General features: G+C 39.5%; 1 long non-coding RNA gene across 1 annotated transcript; it reads right to left on the minus strand.

Annotated features, from left to right (window-relative positions):
* Positions 1-962: 962 nt before the first annotated feature.
* Positions 963-6,179, minus strand: LOC310678754. Its single transcript, XR_014511938.1, has 3 exons — positions 6,119-6,179; positions 2,575-2,724; positions 963-1,160 (listed from the first exon to the last, which is right to left on the minus strand). It is a non-coding gene; the product is annotated as an uncharacterized lncRNA (long non-coding RNA).
* Positions 6,180-6,569: the final 390 nt, after the last annotated feature.

Below are 6,569 nucleotides of genomic sequence, written 5' to 3' on the forward strand. Positions count from 1 at the left end.
GTGGGAAGTTGTTTAATCAAATAAATCACCTTCACATTAAACCACACATGCCATATTTAGCATGTGTGGAAAAGCATTCAATCATGTGAAATCCCACCTTCAAGTCTAAAGTGGTGCAGGCACAATATTATCACTTGAGTGAAGCCTAAGAGTTAGGCAGTGATCACCAAGAAATTGGCACATTAGCTGCTAATAGTTGCATTTTCACTTAATATAAGAAGCCAAAGACAAGGGAAGTTGAGACTATAACAAATGACAGCAATACAGCCAATTTCAAGGAGATTATTGCTATCATAAGCCCGTATTAAATCTTTTTTCTTAAAGCAAATTGCCTGTTTTTTTAATAAAAAAAAGTTATCTGAAGTTGAGTAAATGGGAAACTGCTTTGTTAAACTGCTTTGTTTCCAATAATTTGTTTGAAGAATTTAGGACAGAGGGAATGCTCTGATAGCCATATAATGAAAATTTTAAATGCGCCAGAGTTTGTTCTTTACTCCCATTGGTGGAAGGAAAGACATTCACTTTGTTATGTGATCAGCCGTCAACAAAGATACTTACTAATTTGGCATAAAATTTTTAATCAGTTCACAGCATGTTCAGCAATTAGGATATCAAAAAGCACATTGGCAATTAAAAATGTGGGTCAGAAAACTAAACAGAAAAGGACAGGCTATAGAACATATAACATTCCAAGGTTGTAGTGGGTTGGGTTGGTGCAATGAGTGACTTGACATCTATGAAAATGAAAACATTTGGTACCATTAAGCACAGTGGGATACATCTGTAGTTGGGATTGAAATCCAAGTCTATATTATAGGCCATGGGATATCATGCCCCAGAGTTCAAGAAGGAAGATCTGGTGGCATACATCTGAACAGCTAATGGCCAACTTACTTCAACTTTGAGCAATTTTTGATGAAACATTAGTTGGACTTCAAACAAATACCTTCCTTCTTTCTGGGGGGGGGGGAGGGGATGACACAGACATTGAATGAGATATTTTGTACAACGATCTTCATTGTAAAAACATGTCCACATTCTAACCTCATTACAAGGATGAGACTGAGATTTAATTTATAAAAGTCTTTCCAGGATTCTGCAAGTTTTCTGAAAGTGAATTCATTGGGTTGTGTCCCGAAATCTAGTTACTCTTTAGTTCCCTTGAAAATAAAATAATAATAATAATAATAATAATAATAATAACAACAACAATAATTTTATTTATATCCCACCCTCCCCAGCTGAAGCTGGGCTCAGAGTGGCTAACAACAGTAAAATAATACAGCATTCTAAAATCAATTCATTATAAAATCAGTTCAAATCAAATTGATGGCAACCATTGGGCTAGAGTTCTGTGAAGAATTACCAAAGGAGGGGGTCAGGCTGTGCCTTGGCCAAAGACCTGGTGGAACAGCTCTATCTTGCAGGCCCTGCGGAAAGATGTCAAGTCCCGCAGGGCCCTAGTCTCTTGTGACAGAGCATTCCACCAGATCGGAGTCACAGCTGAAAAAGCGCTGGCTCTGGATGGGACAAGTTAGCTTCCAATTGAACTAAAGCATGGCTGACTAATGGGAGAGTCCTGTGGCAAGATGCACCAGGATGAACGACGTAGGATGTAGCAGATCTCTAGCTCAGACAGGCTCAGCTGTCATTAAGTCCCCAACCTTAGTCAAAGATGTGCTGGCATATCCAACTTGCCCATCCAAGTCCAGCTGGGTTCAGCTGGCTAAGCCAAAGCTGAAATAGGTCCCCACAAAGTGGTGGTGCACTGGGGTATGATCAGATGGGGGGGGCTTAGGCTGGATCCTAAGCCTGTTAGCTCCATCACGTGGCCTAGAAATGCAGCATGGACTGCTATTTTTAAAGGTTGTTTTTCCTCCAACAGGCTTAGGTAGAGCAGTAGCAGCAGCGCCATTGGTGAACAGGGTTTGGATTGGGTGTAATTGATTTGTATCCTCCCTTTCTATCAAGTGAAAATCACACCCCTCCACTCCATGGCATTATAAGTGTTTAAGTTAAGTTGTGGGTGAACATATCAGAAGACACAGCGATTCTTCAAACAGCTCTTGTTTATTCACAGGCCAGGACAGAACTGAACTGAAGGGTTCAGTCAGAGCTCCAGTACAACGTAACTGTAACAATTTTCTAAAACTATCCAATCACTGAACGTCACTTTCGATCCCTTATTTGCATAACTATCTACATTATCCCCCTGCTGGCCCAGGGTGAGAACTTCAGTACATAACAGTTTAGGCACTCGGGCAGGTCAGTTCCCCCAAATATCTTGCTCCATAATTCTTTTTTTGGGGGGTGGGGGTTCAACTGACACATAAACATTCCATATGTCAAATACTTCTAACAGTAAATTATGCAGAACCAGCAGCATTCCTTTACAGCAGGGCTCTGTATCTGTATTTCTAGGATTTTTTTATAGCTATGCAGAGAAATAAAAAAAGATGGCGATAGTAAGGCTACAGAACCAGTTTTCTGGGCAAGGTATATGCACAAGAAAAAAAAAAGGCTGCCTCTGTTTCAAGGCTGTTGCAAGAGCAAGGGAGGGGGAAGCAATTTTACCTCTGTTTAAGATGTGCTCGCATCTTTCTTTGCAGACAGCATGTTCTAATGATCACTTAGGAGCTGTATTTCCTGGTGTTTCTATTTCTTTACTGAGAAAACCTTAGGGGCAGCATCTGGTCTTGCTCTTTCTTCACTTTTCCAGCTGTGCTAAGGTCAAGGCACAAGTAGGTCAACCATCTTGTCTACAAGTCACATTGTAAATGCTTCATTTGCTCTAAATTAGTAGGCCTGCAACGGGCCTAAATTTGGGGCACTTTCAGCGGTATTTCTCAAACTTTTTGAAGCAGGTAGTGCCATCTTATGCTTCATCTCAGGTAACAAAACTGGGTGAAAAACATGCGACCCTGCTAGAACCCTCCTGAAACATAACAAAACAAGAAAGGAAAAGGTTTTCTTTATCCCACGAGTCTTAATTCCTTTTTCATAGGGATTGTTACACCATGTAACACAAAAGCAATAATTTGTAAATATACGTAACCACGGCATGTGAGCAAAAGCTTGGGATCATTGTCTGCAAAATGCCTGCGCCTTACGGAAATAATATATGAGTTTTGAATTATTACTAGGTGTGTGCGTATTTCTGTGATCTCTGTGCTTATAAGGTATATAGTTCACAGCGTTCAGAAGGACTGTAGTAATGACATCAGGGAAGTCAATTTGTTTTTTAAAAATTAGTTTTGGCTTTAGGCAACAAAACGACTGCTGTTCCCTAAAAGACCCAATATTAATTTTGTGCACTGAGACAAATTTGCACCTCCTACCCTTCTAGCATCTGCATAATTCCATTTCAGCTATTTAGGACCATAGGTTTTAAAGACATTTACAGTGGTTCCCTGCTGATACATTCATTGCTGTATCATAGAGAAGAAAGCCGTTCATTTCCTTATTAAAGATTCAGAATGGAAGTCGAATAATCCTACACTGCACTAAGTTTATGCAGATCATCTGAAGATAGCCTTATAACTCAGCAAAGGATACCAGGTGTCTAGAGGGTCACAGAATAAATGCATTTCATATTAAACATGTTTTCATTTGAACTTCTGAAACACAGAAGAGAGCGAATGCATTGTGGATGTGGCGGTGAAGAGGCTCGCGTGTCTGTAAGTGTCCCTTTATTTTTTAAATACCAGGTACAGCTGTATGTTAACATTATTTTTGCAATAAATTGGTCACTTGAAAATTAGCAAATTGAATTTTAAGCTAAATGTCTTTGTAGCTTTTATGATATTTGCTAAATTGGCACATTTCCACTTTGTTATTGCTGTTCAGCACTTTAGTACATATTCCCCATCTCCCATCATAATTATGCATTTTGAACTTTCTACTAAAAAATGCACTAAAACAAGCAACAGGGAAAGAATAATGGCAATATACAATCTAATTTGACTACAGGTTGCAGTAGTAATGGGCACATCTGACATTTCGGGAAAGAGTCATGGGCATCACCCTCTCCTGTCATTTCTCTTTTCTAGGACATGCTTTCCATAAACAGAGGGGAAAACTCAGACACAGATTATTTGCTTTTCCATGGGGCCTGGGTGAAAGTCAGATACAGAAGAATTAAGGCATATAGTCTTGAATTTGGATGGCTTTAAATGCGATACCCAAAAAGCTACCATCAGATTAAAATTTGCATTGGTGGACTGCAAAGTAAAAAAGCACAGACCCAGTGCACCACAAAAAAAGCACTGAGACAAGGGAATGGTCCTAATGATGACAAGAGCAAAAAAGTATCATTTACCAACTTTAACTACCCAAACAGTGGAGTCTGGATGAATCTTCTATGCCTACTAGGGTTTCCCCAATATGTTTAGTCATGACTGGTTATACAGTTGTACCTTGGCTCCCAAATGCCTTGGCACTCAGATGTGTTGGCTCCCGAATGCCGCAAACCCAGAAGTGAGTGCTCTGAACGTTCTTTGGAACCCAAATGTCTGATGGGGCTTCCACGGCTTCTGGTTGGCTGCAGGAGCCAATCTGAAGCCGCACTTTGGTTTCCAAAAGTTTTAGAAGTTGAACGGATTTCTGGAACAGATTCTGTTCAACTTCCAAGGTACAACTGTACATATATTCAGAAGAAGTGCTGCATAACCTAACATTGTTTAAATTTGCATGCTGTTTTTCTTTGTAAATAATTTTTATTAAAAGATTTTCATGAAATAACAAAGAATGTGCAGTGCCCCCCCCTCTCTCTCTCTTTGGTTCAGATTATAAAATATTTTGGTTATGTTCAGTGTAAGACAATATGGTATCCAGAGGTAGGGGGAGATGCTGTTTCTATATCTATATCATCTCTATATCTATATCTATCTATCTATCATCTATCTATCTATCTATCTATCATCTATCTATCTATCTATCTATCATCTATCTATCTATCTATCTATCTATCATCTATCTATCTATCTATCATCTATTTATCTATTTATATATATATATAGCAAGAGACTGAATTTTGCTAACTGGTCTTGCTAGAAGTCCACACAAGGACTTCTACTACTATAACACATCATTTCCCCACTTTCCTTTCCTTGGCTTGGGGGGGGACAGTCAGGAGGAACCCCCCCCCCCAACAGTGGACAGAGAGTGGGCACGGGGGTCATTCTATCTATCAAGCTGATATTCTTGTGCTCATGGAATGTTTGGAAAAGTGTGACATTGCATCCCTCCTCATATTTTAATTCTGCTCATTCCCATCCTGGATCACAAACCAACAACTTCAAAGGTGGTAAAGGTAAAGGACCCCTGGATGGTTAAGTTCATTCAAACTTCACTATGGGGTGCGGTGCTCGTCTTGCTTCAGGCCAAGGGAGCCGGAGTTTGTCCACAGACAGCTTTCCGAGTCATGTGGCCAGCATGCCTAAATCTCTTCTGGAACAACGGGAAACCATGAGCACACAGAAACACCGTTTACCTTCCCCCTGAAGCAGTTCCTATTTATCTACTCATGCTGGTATGCTTTCGAACTGCTAGGTTGGCAGGAGCTGGGACAGAGCAACAGGAGCTCACTCCGTCATGGGGATTCAAACTGCTGACCTTCCAATCAGCAAGCCCAAGAGGCTGAGTGGTTTAGACCACAGTGTCACCCGCTCCTTTACTTCAAAATTGATACCAGATAGAAGAAATGATATTATAAGCAGTCACTGAAGTTATTAGCTTGCGGTCTAGGTGTGAATGAACTTTAAAACACACACAATAGAATTGCTTATAATGGTAATGAAGAGAACCATCTCTATAGGAATTGGCATTAAAGACCAGTTTTTCTTGCTTCTGCTGTTCAGTGTGGCCACTAGTTTGTTTTTAAATAGTGCTTTAAAATGTTGATGCAATCATATGATTTTATTTTACTTATATGTTTTGTGAGCTTCCTTGGGTATTCATAGCTGGAAGAAATATTTTTATTCATAAAGGCAGCATTTTTGGATTAGAAAGTAAAAGAACCCACAGATTTATCTTTCCTGTTTGGTTGGCTAACAAAAATGGCATTTGCAGCTTTAAACTACTTGATATTGATAATTCATTATAATTATAAGACTATTACCTGGGAGCAGTTTCCATTGAGCACATGTGGCTCACTTCAGAGTAGACCTGTACAGAATTTGCCTGTCAGCATTCCTTCTTTGTTCACCAGGAAAAAGTCAGATATAGTGAAATTTGGCTTTGTGTTTTTCATGAATTTAAGATAAAATGCACACTCTATTTTTCTCTCAAGAGGAATAATGAGAATAGTTTCCTTACATAAAATTCTATCCATATACCTTAATTTTTAGAGAGCTATTCCTTTAATTACTCCAAACGTAAGAGACTTGGGAGAGAAAATGGACATGCATTTAAAATAACCATTCCTTAAGTATTTTGAATGGAATGTATTCATCTCCATTGCGGCCTCCAGAGCGGCTTGAATCAAGGGCAGAATGACAGAGCTAACTCCCCATTCCTTTTACTGATATTTAAAGAGCCTATCCATTCGGCTATTGAACTTGGCACTGTGC

This window comes from Podarcis tiliguerta (assembly GCF_965153285.1).
Source record: "Podarcis tiliguerta genome assembly, chromosome: 5".
Taxonomy (NCBI): domain Eukaryota; kingdom Metazoa; phylum Chordata; class Lepidosauria; order Squamata; family Lacertidae; genus Podarcis; species Podarcis tiliguerta.